This window comes from Neovison vison, chromosome 5 (genome assembly GCF_020171115.1).
Source record: "Neovison vison isolate M4711 chromosome 5, ASM_NN_V1, whole genome shotgun sequence".
Taxonomy (NCBI): domain Eukaryota; kingdom Metazoa; phylum Chordata; class Mammalia; order Carnivora; family Mustelidae; genus Neogale; species Neogale vison.
In genome coordinates, this window is record NC_058095.1 from 33,155,883 (window position 1) to 33,172,904 (window position 17,022).

General features: G+C 42.6%; 1 protein-coding gene across 6 annotated transcripts in view; it reads right to left on the bottom strand.

Annotated features, from left to right (window-relative positions):
- RFFL (ring finger and FYVE like domain containing E3 ubiquitin protein ligase) overlaps window positions 1-17,022 on the bottom strand; it is a 66,635-nt gene that overhangs the window by 37,982 nt on the left and 11,631 nt on the right. For 4 of the 6 annotated variants that reach the window (XM_044248412.1, XM_044248410.1, XM_044248411.1 and 1 more), the window contains exon 1: window positions 8,505-8,622. The exons of the other annotated variants lie outside the window; for them this stretch is intronic. The gene's annotated coding sequence lies outside the window, so the exon portion shown is untranslated. Of the gene's footprint in view, window positions 1-8,504; window positions 8,623-17,022 lie in introns of those variants that run through there. 6 annotated transcript variants of the gene reach the window in all.

The window sequence follows — 17,022 nt, forward strand, 5'->3', positions numbered from 1 at the left end:
CAAATTTTGTGGCCTGAGAACCAGACCTAAAATATAGTGACCAAACCCCTGAGGGGTCTTCCTGAGAAAACAGATGGCACCTACCAGGCTAGCCCTTCCTACTGCCACCCTCAATCTGCAACAAGCCAGTCTGTATCATGTGACTTTCCTGTACTTCTCCACCCTTCACCTCTCCATGCCCTTCAATCATGCACAACGGCAAAGCACTTGATCTGCCTCTCTGACCTTCTGGAGGTCAAAGATCCCATCTTATCAGCTTGGCATTCTTCCCTCCATATTCCAGTATACCTTGCATCAAACAGAACTACGACATTTATTATAAAAATGAATTTCAAACACAGCTTCCTTGAACAACACAATCCATTGAACACCAGCTCTACACCCTGAGGCAGGATTTATTGAATTCTTTTGATTTATTGAACTCTTATTCTACATTTTTCTTCTCCTCTAACTCCCCAGCTTTTCCACACCTGAGCTACCAAGTATTACAGAAACGTCGGAAGACTTTATGGACTGGGTGCCCAGCAAATTCATACAACTGGGACCAAGCCACCACTGGGCTCCGAAGTCTTTTATTCATCTCTAGTTGATGACTCCACAGCAACTTTCCAAAGAGCAGCGTTGCGCGGGGTTGAGGACATGGGGCCTAGAGTTAGACAGAACTCACAGTCTTCCTCTGTGACCTCAGTCAAGGTGCTTCACTTCCCTGATCTTGGAGAACCTAAATGAGGTAATTAATGCAAGCCCTTAACAACACAAAGTGCTCAAAAAGTAGGATCTGAGTCATGACTCTTTTCTACTATGTGTAAGCTCAGCCCCTCTCCCCTCCTAACTAGAAACCTCCTCACCTGCTTTACCAAAGCAGTTTGGCTGGGGTCCGACTACTTATTTTGAGGCAGTGGTGGTGCCGTGGGAATCAGGGATCAGGAGTCCAGCTGGTGCCCTACATGAGATGTGGGACCATGAACCGTTCGTTTCACCTTTGCCTCCGGTTCCTCCACTGCAAATGAGTGTTTTAATAAGTGAGAGTGAAATGGGAAAATATGAGAGAGCATCAAGCAGAGGAGGGGAGTAAAGGGGAAATAAGTGAGATAATAAGACCTTCAAGTAAAACAAACCTGGCTTCAAATTCCAGTTCTAGCACTTACCTAGCTGTGTGACCGTGGGCGAGTTTTTTGTGTGCAAAGTGGGGGCAATAGCACCACAGGGTTTTGAAAAGGTTTAAAAGAATGTACAGCTACTTGGCACGCTGGTTTCCCCTCCTCCTTTCTGCCTCATCTTTCCCTTTCATCTCAAACATTCCCCTTTATTCACTAAACCAGTAGAGCACCATTTCTGACCATCAGTTAAAAAAAAAAAAATTAGCACATCTCCAACATCTCTACATGTAACAGCAAATTAGGCAAGTGCTACTGTACAAATGGTGCTACTGTACTATCTAAAACCTAGTACTAAAAAGAAATTTCAAAGAAAAAGGTAAAAATAGAGGAAAAACTTAGTTCTAGTATTTCCTTCCCATACCCCTGAGTAAGGTCTTACATACCCTTCAAATCTGGAAATTCATTCTGGGAGTCACTGTAATATTAGGCACCCTGTTTAGACACAAAGAGAGAGAGTAGACTCGGGGCGGTCCCTGGCACAGGGACGGACACAGGGTCGGGGCTCAGCAGACGTCAGCCTCCGCACACCTGTTTCTCTGTGCAGGTCTGTGCAAGCGGGCTCTCAGCCTCTCCCCTTCTCTTCGGTTCCGTGCTTCCCCCACAAAACAATGGTACCCTCCTTCACCCACAGGTCACACACGTGTTAGCTCACTCCACTCCACTTCACAAAAGCCCCCTCCAACGTCCTCAGAGATCTTCTGATGGCTAAATGCATGGCTTTTTCCCAAGTCCTCCACCTTCCTGACCTCCCTGCAGTCCCAGACACAGGTGACTTACCCATGTCTTTCCTACAGGCCCCTTCTTCCCCTTCCCTTTCCACTGAAAGTGCAGAAGCTCGACTCCCCTTTGACTTCAAAGACCAACCTTTCTCCCTGTCTTTCCCTGGGTTCTTTTTGGTCCCTAAGTAACCCTAGGGCTCTGTACTTACCACTCTTTCCTTCTCTAGTGAATTCTACCTGGTTCTTTTAAAATCTAGGGGCACCTGTGTAGCTCAGTTGGTTAAGTGTCCGACTCTTGATTTCAGCTTGTCATGATTTCAAAGTCGTGGGATTAAGCCCCTCGGTGGGCTCTGCACTGGACATGGAGCCTGCTTGGGATTCTCCCTCTCCCTCTTCTTTTTTTAAAATTTATTTATTTTCAGCATAACAGTATTTATTATTTTTTCACCACACCCAGTGCTCCATGCAATCCGTGCCCTCTATAATACCCACCACCTGGTACCCCAACCTCCCACCCCCCGCCGCCACTTCAAACCCCTCAGATTGTCAATCTCCCTCTTCTTTTGCCCACCTTTCCTGCACATGTGCATGTGCTCCCTCTCAAAAAACTAAATCTATCCCACAAATACCCTATTCTCATCATATACAGTGCCATACCCTGCTCTGTGTGCTGTTATCTTTCTCAAGAACTAGAACACACACCTCCTGACTGGCCTCCTCTTCGCCGTTCTCTTTTCTCCATACAGTAGTCAGAATAATCTTTGACCGCTAGTTACTCTCCTGCTTTAAAACCTTCAGTGGCTTCCCATAATGCTTTTCTGGTAAAGCTTAGACTCCCCATGTAGCCCACAAAGGCCCCATGTGATGTGGGCCCCAACTTCCTCTCCTGCTTTACCTCATGCTGCCCCCAACCCCGCCCCCATTCACCTCACTCTAATCCCTTGGCAGTCCTCCTTTCAGTTTCTCAAAAATAAAAATACTCCTTGCTCCCAAGGTCTGCACACTTGTGGTTCCTTTCCTGCCTGGGACATTCTCCACAGCTCTTTTCACCAAGCTGGCTCCTTATCAGCCAGACCTCTGCTCCCCTGCCCTATAACACAGCTGTCTGGCTCACGGTTGGAGCTCAATGAGTATTGTTGAATGAATAGACTCCATAGCCTTTCGTCAGAGAACTCCCAATCGAAATACCCAGAATCATTCTCACCCTTCAGTTTCAGCACCTCGTTTCTAAATGCTTGCTAGATGGGTATCTGTACCTTGAATTTAGCATAGCAAGTACACTCAAGACCAAACCCTTCATCTCTTCCCAAACCAGTTCCTCCCACCTTCTGAAATTACACAAGCAGTTTAATCCACACCTCCACTTCAAAACCATGAATTTCCTATTCATTTGCTCCACCTGTCCACAATTCTAACCCCTCTTTAAAACTGAATTTAAGTCACTTCATTCATTCATGCATTCAATCAACCAGTTATTCATTCATCAAACACTTACTGAATGCCTTTTATGAGGCAGGTACTATGTTAGATACCAGAAAGCAAAGCAGACATATTTTTGTCCACTCTCTATCAAATAATCACACAAATGTTATAAATTATATAAATTATAACCTACAAAATGCTACAAAGGAAAAAGTGCTAGAAACTAGAAGAAAAAATGTGAGGCATCAAAAAACATTCCTTTAATGATGTGCTGATTGAAGGAGACAGAATTTAACTAGGCAGACTAGAGGGTAGAACCTGCCAGGCAGAGGGTTCATCCAGGTCCTGGAAGCAAAAGGAGATCAGCAGGCCTATCTTAAGGCACCTACCATTCTGCCTTATATATTATACCTATCAGAATCAGTCTTGTCCCCTTCCCCAATCTCTATCCTCATTTTACTGTCACCTGAGAAAAAGTACATACAGTGTCTCAGGTGCCACCACCGCCCCCCCAGGAGACCTGGATTAATGAACATGTCTGGTACCTATGGAAACCATGCTTATAAAAATCTCCCAGACAACTCTAATATGCAGCCAAGTTTATAAATCAAATGCCTAAACTATCTACTCAATTAACATGTATCAATTAGTCTCTCATTAAATATCCCTAAGGTTAACAGGATAAACTCTTTCCAAATTGGTCACAATAATCTCAACCATACTGTATGGCCTTTAGCAGTGTGACACTGATACTTTACCCTTCCCCAAGTGTCCCCTCCCCTTTGACGTGGGCTACATTTGTGACTTTTTTAACCAAAAGAATGAGAAAAGTGATAATGAAGGATTCCCAAGCCTAGGCCTCTTTCATTATGGCTGCCCTGGAAGCCAACCACCATGTAAAAGGAGACCCATATTGATTAATGACTGATGAGAGACCAAGAGGGAGTCCAACCTCAAGGAAGAGAACCAAGATGTCTCGGCCAACAGCTAGCACAGAAACCCATGTATTTTGAGTGAAGCCATGTTAAAGCTCCCAGTCCAATGAAATCACCTGGGCAAGGCGGTATGTCCTTCTTCCCTGGATTACAATTCACAGAATCATGAGCCATAAAATGGCTGTCATTTGAAGCTACTAAACATATTAGGATGATTTGCTACACACTGGTAGATAACTGAAATAGTCAGAAATCCAACTCACTTTCAGCAATCATACAACTGTTTCCCAGCTTTGATGACCAAGAAACTCTTCTTCATATTCATTACAATTACTCCCCCTTCAATTTAAGCCCATGTCCTCTTAAATCTTTGAAGTACGGGAGGAACAATTAGTCAAAATCCCCCCGGCAAAAACTATTCTTATACTTGAAGATGGTAATCGAGCCATCCCTTAGCTTTTCCTTCTGTAGGCTAAAATCATTCCTTTTTTAAAAAACTTATAATGATAGGACTTATTTTTAAACTTTTATCCTCTCAAGTATTGGGGTGGCGGGGGTGGGGAGAGAAAGACAGAAACTAGATGCCACATGCCAGTACTTAACAGAGATTATTTCCTAGCCCTTATGGTTCATCTTTCCATAATCCAATTCCACAAAAGTTTATTACCCTACAAATGTAACCATTTGCTGAAATTACCATGAAACCTTTTGGGTTCTTAACACTCCGCTTACTCTATCTTGTGCTGACTCCCTTCACTCATCAACCTAGTCTGACACTCCATTATTGAAATAGGTTTTAAATAAATTCTAGGTATTTGAAGCACAATAGAAAAGCTTGAGGTTGGAAGGCACACCATTAATTTCAATCAAGGTCTCTAAGCACATTCAAGGCCTTTCTGTAGGTCAGAAGGCTCTGAGTACCTCCTTCTACTTCGATGGTAAAGTGGCCTTATAAAAGGCAAGATCTTTAGCACTTGCCTACTGAGCAAAGGCACCTTTTCTGTAGAAGCCAATAAGGTGTATTTAACTACAAAGAGACAAACCAGTTGCTTAACGCAATGTAAAAACATGCTCTCTCTCTGAAGTCTTACCTGAATGTATACTTCAATGTCAAAAGTAGCTTTATAATCACCAGTAAAATAGGGATAATAAAGCCTACCCAACACAGAATATTGTAGGTGTCAAATAAAATGATACAAGGGAAATAATTTTGTAAAGTACTATAAAAATGTTAGGTGATAATGTGGAACTAAGTTTAAGTTTCAGCAAGCCCAATAAATCTTCAAATTAACTTCGAATGGTTACCTGATGATTTCAGGTGACCTATATGGAATAGCACCACGGGCTCAAGTTCATCAAACAGGAACTAAAAACATGCCACCTAACAAGACAGCTTACGAATTTTCTAATACTGCCAAGACTAATAAAGATGTTTGGACTAATGGTTTGACACTGGGGACCCACTTCAGCCACTGTCTGATAGTGTTGGGCTCTAGGCCAGGGAGCAGGTGTATAGAAGGAACAGTCTACCAGAAGAAATAGGGCTGTGGAAGTCCAAATAAGGAGGAACAACTCTAACTCTACTTGACGAAGGCAGGGAAGGTTTCCCATATGAACTAATAAGTCTCCTGGGGGATGAATACTTTGCGAGTCAGGAGGGTGAGGCCACTTCGCCTAGAACAACATGCTATAACCAGAGACTGGGAAGATGGGAGAAATTCGGTGAGGATGGAGAGGAGAGAAATGACTAGGAAAAGGAGAGAAGTAAGCCGGGTAACATTAACAGGTAGGACAGGGTCACATTGTGAAGGGCTTTACCTGTCAAGCTAAGTAGAAGACAGGAATCCAATGGCACTCTGAAAACCTGAGAATGAGAACATTTGATTTAGGCCTTTAGGAAGATAACTTTGGCAACAATGTGGAGGGGATAAGAGCAGAGAAAGACCTAAGGTGGGGTGGTAAAGCCCGGTCAAGACTGGATGGAGGGGGCACCTGGCTGGCTCAGTCAGCAGAGCATGCAACTCTTGTTCTTGTCCAGTAGTTCAAGCCCCACACTGCAGGGTAGAAGTTATGTAAAAATAAATAAATTAATTAATTAAAAAGAAGATTTGATAAGGCTCTCAACCAGAAGTTACAAACTCAAATTCCTGGAGGGGAAGTGGGTAAAATGTGACATCTTTAGTCTTTAACATCTGGGAGAATGGTTACCTATAATCTTTGGAGAGTGCAGGCCCCGTCTCTAAGTATTCACACACAAAATTCGAAGACATTGGGCTGGTTAAACAAAATGTCTAGTAAATTAAGGCAATACAGCAGGAATGAAGGAAAGCCATACATTGATCAAACGGTACTCCAATAACATCATCAAAAACTCTTAGCAGAGGGGTGCCTGGGTGGCTCAGTCGTTAAGTATCTGCCTTTGGATCAAGTCATGATCCCAGATCCGGGGATCGAGTCCCGCATCAGGCTTCCTGCTCCACGGGAAGACTGTTCTCCCTCTCCCACTCCCCCTGTGTCTCTGTAAAAAAAATAAGTAAAATCTTTAAAAAAAAAAAAAAGCACTTAGCAACCATAGACTTAGCATATTTTGGTGATGTGAGGCATAAACAATGAACAGGAAGACCTGATGGACATCATTAACAGAGTTGAAACCTACAGCAACAGAAGCAGCTCACTGGTCCTCAGTGGGAAGATAACGTATGCCATTTTAGATTTCTTTTGAACACTCTGGTAGGTTTTTCAAATTCGGCAAAGTTTATCAAGTTGGAAATAAAGATTTGAAGCTTAGGAGAGACAGCTGGGCTACTAAACATACTGAGGATAGCTGAATTTACGGGCCTATTTGAGATCCTTGGAGTAAGGGGTATGGAAGTGGAAAGATGCCCAAGGTGAAGTCTTGGAGCCTCTCAACGTTTATGGGATAGCCAAAAGAGAATGCAAAGAAATAATAGAAGGATACTCTGGAAACTCAGAAGAGACAAGGTAACCTCAAAGCCAGATGAAGAGGGTCACTGGGGGAAAGAATGGCCCCACAGTGCCACATGCCAGGCCAAGATTAAGTAAACTGGAGGCTGAAACCACAACATTGGGTTTGGTAATCTGGAGTTTACTTACGATCTTTAGGAAAACATGAGTAAGATAATGTGGGCAGAAGCCAAAATAACAAAGGATTGATAAGAAAATCAGAGTTGAGGAAGTATACAATATAGGTTCCTCCTCATTCTAGCCTTACTGAGAACCAACCATGTCCCAAGGAACATTGATATCATTCTAACAAAACAGACACTGATTCTTGATGTACGCTATGATCAGAGTAAACAGTGCTGTCCTGTGTACTTATCCAATCTTGGTGAGTAAGAAGAGACTCCATGGAAGAAATGACTTTGGCTCTGAAGCCAGCCAGGTGAAGTTGCGGCAGGGTGTTTTAGAGATAGCTGGCTGGTGTAAAGGCCTGGGGTAAAAGAACACATGGGCCATCTGAGGGGAACTGTAAGGAGCAGAAGCAAACTCTGAGAGGGGCAACTGCCTAGCAGTGAGGCTTAAGTGTTAAAAAGTTTCGAAGTGGGACGCCTGGGTGGCTCAGTTGGTTGGACGACTGCCTTCGGCTCAGGGCGTGATCCTGGAGTCCCGGGATCGAGTCCCGCATCAGGCTCCCAGCTCCATGGGGAGTCTGCTTCGCTCTCTGACCTTCTCCTCGCCCGTGCTCTCTCTCACTGTCTCTCTCTCTCAAATAAATAAATAAATAAATAAATAAATAAAAGTTTCGAAGTGAAGAGGAGGAGGGAGATAGAGCAATAGTCTGAATAGAATTAGGGATGAGGGGAGGTTCTTCATAATACCTCAGAGAAAAATATGGAAACTCGCTGGTAAGAGTGTTTCCCTACAATTCAATATTCCAGTGATTAGATAGATAATAAAATACATTTGCTTCTCTCTCTTTCTTTAATAATTGTTTAGTTTGACTAAACTATTTCTCACAGGACACAAAAAAGGACAGAAAATACAAGTACAAAAGATGGATAAAAGCTGTAAACCTGACATGGTTGTCTTCTCTAAGGTTTCTATGATAAATGGTCTACTTAGGACTAAAACCACATCCAGATCCCAAATGAAATGAAACTTTTCCCCCTCAAGACCTCTTCTAAAGGCCTAAGGGGCTGACTTTAAGATACCCATACTGCTGAGGCAATTCTGAAGACAAAGGATTTCCCGTTCCTCCTGCAGCTCAGTCTAGCTAATAAAACTAAGAGAAAACAGTCTGGGGTTACCTGATTTTGCCTGTTTCAAAACATTACCACAGCAGAGAGCAAGCAGCCTCCAGTTCCTGCCGCTGAGGTCCTTGGAGCCATTTCAGATGAGCTCATCTCAGGAACCAACAGCAGCAGCTTTCAGGCAAAGTGAATGGTGCCGCCTGGGGACGTGTCTTTGGTAAGTAAGCAAGATTGCAACAGAGCAGGCAGTTTACCCAGGGCAGTGCTGACTCATGCGAGGCAAACTCCTGCTTCCCAAACAACCCAGCCGGAGCCAACGCAATCAACCGCAACTCAGAAAAGAAGAGGTGCCCCACTGATTTTTTTAAATGGAGTGCTGACTACTGAGGGCTGGTCCCTCACTCCCCTCTTGCTGGTTGCTCGGCAGCCCCTGGAGCCCTTACCTGGAAGGCTCCAGTGGTCACATTCTGAAATTTAATTTCAGAACAGGCTGGGGCTCAGGACAGCAAGATTAATGAAGGTAGCAGGTTCACGGCCTTGAAGTTCTCCCCTGAGAGGCTGATAAAGAAGTCACTTTGCATTTATAAATTAGAACATCTGGGTCAGAGGAAATGAGGAACTTGCCCAGTCATTGCTAGTTGGTCAAATCACCCGAGTAAATTTTTGTCAGCTTTAACCAGGCTCCCCTTTCTGTTTCTCCATTAGGCCATCCCTGACCTCTCTACTTCCCTAGACAATGCAGAATTTCTAATTAAGACAGAAGTAACTGAAGGCTTTAATCAGCTGCCACACACAGTTAAAGCCACATTATCCACCAGCATACCTACCGGATGCTTAAGGAATCCAGGAGTCTCTGAAAACTGTATTAACACTTGCTTTTAAAAGAAAAATCCCTAAATCTGTGTCGATTCTCCTTTATTGGCCAGCTTATTTAAAAAATCAATTCTAGAATGACTGGCTCATCAACAGCTATTAATTATTATTGAATTTGCCCTGACCAGCTAGAACGGTGCTATACAAAGAAAACAAAAGATTAAGCCTTTGCTTTATGTGGGGTTGTTTTTTGTTTGTTTGTTTTTCATTAGACAAGAAAGAAACATTAAAGTTCACATCAGATCCTTCGGCTCCCTGCTCAAAACTTCCCAAGGCCATCAGCTTTTCCTCAGCATGGGCATGCAAGGCCACCACACCTAGCCCTGTCCGTTCTTCAAGGTAGGTCCCCTGCAGCGTGAACCCTGGATGTAGCTGCCAACTCAGCTTGTAACTCAATAAATGTTATTAGGTTAAAATGTACATGCAGACTGTCAAAATTTGGGTTTAAAAACTATGCTACTTAATTCTATTCCTTTTCAAGGGGCTAGTTTAAAAAAAGTTATTTATCCAATTGGCTTAATTCCCCTTAATTACATTATTCCAGTAGGATAGCCACACTGAGCTTTTATAAGTTTCATAAAATGTTCCCGCTTTTATTCCTCCCTTTCAGGGTTTTCCTTTTCAGGAAATGGCTGTAAAGTTTTCCTACAGTATGTGTTAATTAGTTCTTTGCAAATGATAAAGACATCTTTAGAGCAGTTGGCAACTGTTATCTCATTGACCACATTTAAAAAAAAAAATTTCTGTAGTTGCTGATAAGTCACAAACATTCTAATATGAAGCAACCTCAAGACACATACAGAACGGACAAATAGGAAACCTCTTTTGAAAAAACCCATTATTGTTAGAAGCTTCTGGCACGTTCTATATATTAGTTAACTTTAAATAAGGAAGAGAAAATTCAGATAGTACTGTGGCTGGGAAGTAAATGTGAATTATATAAAGAAAAACACAGGAGCCAGAAGCATCAGAATTTCCTAATTCTGCTAAAATAAACACCATTTAGCAGGTGAGAAGAACTGTTGCAGATTATCATTTCCCTGTTTTGGATTCTGTACAGTTCCCATCTTTTTCTCCAAAATATAATCATACCCCATCCCAGTTCCTTCTTTTAGGCTGGAAAGGCTGAGGATTACACTGATTTAGGGCTTTAAAAAGAGGCTAAATCTGAGCAAATGACTTCAAGTACTTGAAGTTTTGTGAGGTTACATGAAAACTATGAGACTATGAAACTATATGAAAATAAGAAAAATAATTCGGCTTTGTGCTTAGTAATTTCTCTCAATGCATTATCTTAAAACTCAGACAAGTCACCACCTAAAGGTACATTTTATGGGTGGTCATAAGAGATATAAATATGACTGAAGTGTGTGTATAAAACTTGCACACACTCATACTCACTGTTTTTCTTGAAGAGGAATATGTAATGCCATTTATAGGCCACTTTTTTTTTTCCTGCAAGAGATCTTAACATTATAAACAGTAAGCAGGTGTCAAAAGTGAAATAAAAATATTCACATCTCATGATTCTGTAGTCTTCCAAATCCGTGGAAAATTACCAAATACATACAAAAAGATAATGGGACGATACACATACCAGGGAGGGAGCTGTGGTGGGAACAGATCAAGGAGTTATTCTTAGCTTAATGAGTATTTGAATTTTTTATTTTTGCAAGAAACACATATTCAAATATTAGTAATTTAAAATTGGGTTAATTTAAAAATTTTTACCATTTATGAACTAATCTTTCCCCTTTCTCACTCTTTCTTCTTAACAGCTCCCTTTTACCTTCTTTTCCCTCCCCAACATCCTAAATGATACTGCACATTTATTCTGTTCAACAAATTAATCCTATTTATGTCCATATCCTTTTTCTTACTGAGAAAATCCAAGTGTTCAGGAACCAGTGGCTGGCTATCTCTCCTTGTGAAGATTTAGGGACATTGCCAAATTCTAATCCTTGGAGTTGTAGGATCTTACATTTTTTTCAAAAAACTAGAGTACCTCGTCTTCAAAAAAGACAAATGAGCATCAACCAAACATCTATCATCTAATAAATCACAGAAATTAAATATGAGAAATAAAGTAAATTTTAGGATACTCGACAATCCACTCTAGGGGTACTTAACAATCAACAGAAGTGCTTATTAGAAATGATTATTTCCCATCCCAGTCCCTCAGACATTCTGAATTAGCACAAATGCAGAGAAATGCCCCAGAATCAGAATTTTAAATAAAGAACTCCCTCTCCCACGTGATTCTGATGCAAGTGGCCTTGGATATTTTGAGAGATTGGTCATACAGCTATGTTCCCTGAGCACTGTTTACAAAATGAAAAGTTTTATTTCAAAGACCACCAAAACGAGCAGTAGTCTGAGAAGCTCTTGGACACTAGTCCCCTTACCCACAAGAACAGCCAAGAACATAACAATTGAACTGTATTTATTTTGTCAACTGGACCATTATTTTCTTCAAGCCTCCAGAGACAATTATCCTAACTACTCTTAAGGATTTTAGCTGTCACCCACAGTCATTACATGGAGACATTTTCACACCTGGGATGCAGTACAAGGGGCTTAATGGAATTTTTATGGCTGTGAAAATTAAAGTTCACTTGACTCAAGAGAATACTCAAATAAAAGAAGGGATAAAACCTCCCCAAAGGCACAGGTTGAAAGTAGAGGCTTTTGACTTCCTGATGAGGCAGTTTTGCCCAGAAATTCAAACCATGGGATGCTATATAGCTCATATGTCTTGAGAGTACCCAAATGCCAACTTATCGCCATTGTATCAGCCAACGCAGGCTCACTGTAACATTTGGAAGCACAAACCTCCTGTATAAAATGGCCTCTCCTGGGAGACAGAGGCTGTCGCCATGGCGGGGATCATTCCATCCTGGGGCCAGAAGGACCAGGCAGTGCCTTTAATCTTTAACGAGCCACTTTCATGTTCAGATGTAGGGTAGGAACTGGCACTGCATAAAGCTCAACCGGCCTCACAGCACTTTGCTGCAACCCCCACTCTCCCCACAGCTGTGTGAGGGCAGGCGAAGGGAATCTGTCCCAGCTGGTACAGAACCCGTCCTATAACCTAACTGTGGGCACCCGATTATCTGTTATGGTGTAATAGTTCAGAAAGGTATCCAGTATCAAGGGTACAGCAACTGCTTACCTCAGGCACCATGAAATACTAGATCCCTAAATGTCAGGGAATTGAAAAAGCATCGAGCCTGCAGGAAAAGGGAGAGTCCAAAGGTGACAGGACACAGGCTGAGGCCCTAAGACCGGGGAAAAGGAAGTCAGCAACATGACCCAACTGCCATCCTGGGGAGCGTACTTTAGAAACATGGCAACAGAAATTTGGAACCGCTGGACACGTAACTTTCTATACAAAGCTATTTCTTCCTTTTTTCCCCCTGAGCTGCTAATACAGAAGGGCAGGGAAAGGCCCTTGTCATCCAAGTCCCTCACCTAAACAACTCCCAAAGCCTCGTAATGAAGTGATTAGTAAGCTCCGGTCCTATTCCCCAGTAACCAACCACCTCATTCAACTCTGAAGATTTCCTGAATGCACAGTTCTTTACTGTATTACCTCTGGATTCTTCTCCTCAAATACATCTATACACACTCTCTTCTTTATCTCTACTCCCCGCCACCTCCCATACTCATGCCCTGCCTCCAATAAGTCAAGACTTCCTGACTTTTCACGTTGGTTTCCATTAGAAATGCCACAAGATTAAGTGACCTTCTCACACGTTCCCAAGCCTAGGGGGCCTTTGTTGACATGTGTTTCATGCGGCCGGGTTACTCCTAGCCAAGTAGATAAGGTTACCTGTTCACCTACAGTTAATCTTCAAACTGGCTTAGGTAGGCTAGGGAAATAAAAGGTAAGACTGTACAGCTTGAATGTCCCATCAATGTAATCAAAATAATGGAAGAGAAAGAAAAGACAGGAGAGATTTCAAAATGAAGAATGAACTGTGTATTTCAGTAGCACTTAAGAAAACACTCCATCTGACTAAGCACCTGATTGAGTAAACAAATACCCAAAGGACTGTACATTCTCCAAATATTATCGTGCTCACAGTTCTTGCTTTCCTCAAGGTTCATAAAATCAGACTTGCATTATTTATAATAGAGCAGATAGGTAGATCCTAACAGCCAGAATTTTACTGATTTTCTTGCAAATAAAACTACAACTTTATTTCGACCAAACCCATGTAACAAGGAAGAAAATACATTTTGTTTAGGTCTTTCAAAGGTATCTCTCAACCCTTTTGTAAGAGAACAAAAAAAGGGTTAGAGAAAGAATACAACTCTGTCCCAGGCTGAAGCACTTAAAAACAAAAGAAAACAAAAAACCATCACAGGGAAAATGCCCATAATACATTCTCCACTGAAAACAAAAAAGCATCAACAGAACAGCAGTTGGGGACTACACACACACACACATACACATATACACAGAGAGTGAAAAAAAGATACAAAACATATAGCTTAAATGTCTAGAACCATTGGGGTGACTTGGTGGCTCAGTCGGTTAAGCCCCCCACTCTTGGTTTCTGCTCCAGTCATGATCTCAGGATTGTGACATCCAGGCCCCAACAGGCTCTGTGTTCAGCGTGCAGTCTGCTTAGGATTCTTTCCCTATGCCCCTGCCTCCCACCCCCTGGCTCTCTCTCTCTCAAATAAATAAATAAAGTCTTTTTTAAAAAAAGTCTAGAGGGACGCCTGTGTGGCTCAGTTGGTTGAGCAACTGCTTTTGGCTCAGGCCATGATCCTAGAGTCCTGGGATTCCCACATTGAGCTCCCTGCTCGGTGGGAGTCCGCTTCTCCCACTGACCTCTCTCCTTTCATGCTCTCTAATAAATGAATAAAATCTAAAAAAAAAAAAAAGAAGAAGAAGAAGTCTAGGGCCACCTGGGTGGCTCAGTGGGTTGGAGCCTCTGCCTTCGGCTCAGGTCATGACCTCAAGGTCCTGGGACCAAGCCCTGCATCAGGCTCTCTGCTCAGCGGAGAGCCTGCTTCCTCCTCTCTCTCTCTGCCCGCTCTCTGCCTATGTGTGATCTCTGTCTGTCAAATAAATAAATAAATATCTTTTTTTAAAAAAAAAGTCTACAACCATTTAATAGTAGATACTTCTGGTAAGGGAGATGTTTACCTTCTGCTTTATATGTATACTTCTGTGCTATTTTAGTTTTTTTAAATGAGCAGTATAAGCTAATTAATATTACGAGAAATAGGGATCATTTGACAAAATGAAACAATTTGAACAAGTGGGTAGGGCCATTCTAAGCCAAATTTTTAGCATATTTAAAGCTATATTTGGGGCGCCTGGGTGGCTCAGTGGGTTAAGCCGCTGCCTTCGGCTCGGGTCATGGTCTCGGGGTCCTGGGATCGAGCCCCACGTCAGGCTCTCTGCTCAGTGGGGAGCCTGCTTCCCTCTCTCTCTCTCTCTGCCTGCCTCTCTGCCTACTTGTGATCTCTACCTGTCAAATAAATAAATAAATAAAATCTTTAAAAAATAAATAAATAAAGCTATATTCACTGAGGCACATTTCTAAAGAAGTTACCAGAAATTCATAGTTTGAGGATAGTATTGTTTGTTCATCATCACTGGCAGCAGTGTGCCAGGTCCTGCCGGGTAAAGGGAGAGAGTCTCATGCTCACAGTTCTTGCCTCCCCCTCTTTCCTCTCTCACAGCCGGGGGACGAAAGAGCACGACCACTGAATGCTGTGTACAGAGGCAGTCTTGCAGCGTGCTAACAATATGCAACTCAAAAATCTTTGCTCTTCATCAGGTCAGTGATGAACTTAAAAACCAGATATGCTACCTAGGGGAAAAGCTAAAATAAAAAATGGTGACGGGGCGCCTGGCTGGCTCAGTGGGTTAAGCCTCTGCCTTCGGCTCAGGTCATGATCTCAGGGTCCTGGGATCGAGCCCCGCATCGGGCTCTCTGCTCTGCACAGAGCCTGCTTCCCCCCTCTCTCTCTCTCTGCCTGCCTCTCTGCCTACTTGTGATCTCTGTCAAATAAATAAAAATAAAATCTAAAAAAAAAAAAAAAAAATGGTGACAATACCAAAAGCTAGCAAGGATGCAGAGAAACTGAATCTTCTACTTTGCTGGTGGGACTGTAAGATGGCACAGCCACTCTGGAAAACCGTTTGGCAGTTTCTTTAAAACCCTAAACATATACTTACCATCGGACTCAGCAATTGCATTCCTGGGCACTTAATCCAGAAAAATTAAAAACTGTGTCCACAAAACACCTGTACCCAAATGTTCACGACGGCTTTACTGATATTGCCCCAAACTGGAAACCACCAAAATGCTCTTCAACAGGTGAGCGGTTAAAGAACTGTTCCATTCACACCACAGAATACCATTCAGCCATAAAAAGGAGCGGACTATTGCTACACACAACTTGGATAGAGAGGGCTGAGTGTAAAATGCCGATCTCAGAAGGCCACATATTGTTATGACCCATTTCCATAACACTTCAGAAATGACGAAATGAGAAAGGAAGAGAGAGAGAGAAGAGATCACTGGTTGCCAAGGATTAGGGATGATACAGCTCTAATGGTGCAATTACTCATTTCACTGTCCAATCACCAGGGGGAACCCAGAAAGGTGAAAAGTGTGTAAAGCAAAGCACATTTCTTACTATTTTGATTTGCATCTGAACCTCGAGTCAGGAGCCAAAAGGCAAAGTAACCAAGCGCAGAGTGAACCCTGCTGTGGTTCCAGCTCAGCATTCAGGGGAAAGCATCCTGCTTGAAATCAGCAGCATCAGAACACTGAAGCAATTGGACAAAGAAATTGTGAAAGATGGGGTTACCAGGCAGGGCAGCTCACATTTGACAGCTTCTGACCACAACTAGCTTTTCTTTTTTTTTTTTTTTAAAGATTTTATTTATTTGACAGAGAGAAATCACAAGTAGGCAGAGAGGCAGGCAGAGAGAGAGAGGGGAGAAAGCAGGTTCCCCGCGGAGCAGAGAGCCCGACGTGGGGCTCGATCCCAGAACCCCGGGATCATGACCTGAGCCGAAGGCAGAGGCTTTAACCCACTGAGCCACCCAAGTGCCCCCACAACTAGCTTTTCTTACAGAAGTCTCAAGAGCAGTCTCCAAAATGTGAGGGAGAGGTTGGCAGAAAAACTTCCAAGGATGCTTCCTCTGTGATTTCTTTGGGCCAGTCCTCACGGGGCCTCTGAGCAGGGGAAGCAGGACCCAGGTCTCAAGTCCAGAGAACAAAGTTTTACTTTCTGTACTAATCAGGACTTCCTCCTGAAAGTGGTCTGTCACCATTTATGCCACTATCGCTTACAAGAGGAGGCCAGAACTTCTATACATCTCGTGAAGAAGCCACTTGACTGGGAAGGCCTACCAACTAACAGGAAGACACACCCCCCCACCAAGGAAAAAAATAACTGAAAAATGAACTGCCACCAATACATTCTCCTCTAAGTCAATGTTTTAGCTGTTTAGCCAAATGTGCTTTTAAGGGTGACTGGTTTATACATCAAATACAAATTCTAACATCTAATGTTAGAATTAGGAATAAACTATAAAGCCATCCTTCAGTGTGAACAGAACTAAAACTAGTAGAATATGTAACAAGTATTACTAATACCATTTTTTTTTTTTAATTTCCAGAGAAAAAGAGAGAGAGCGAGAGCAAGAGCATAAGCAGGGGGAGCG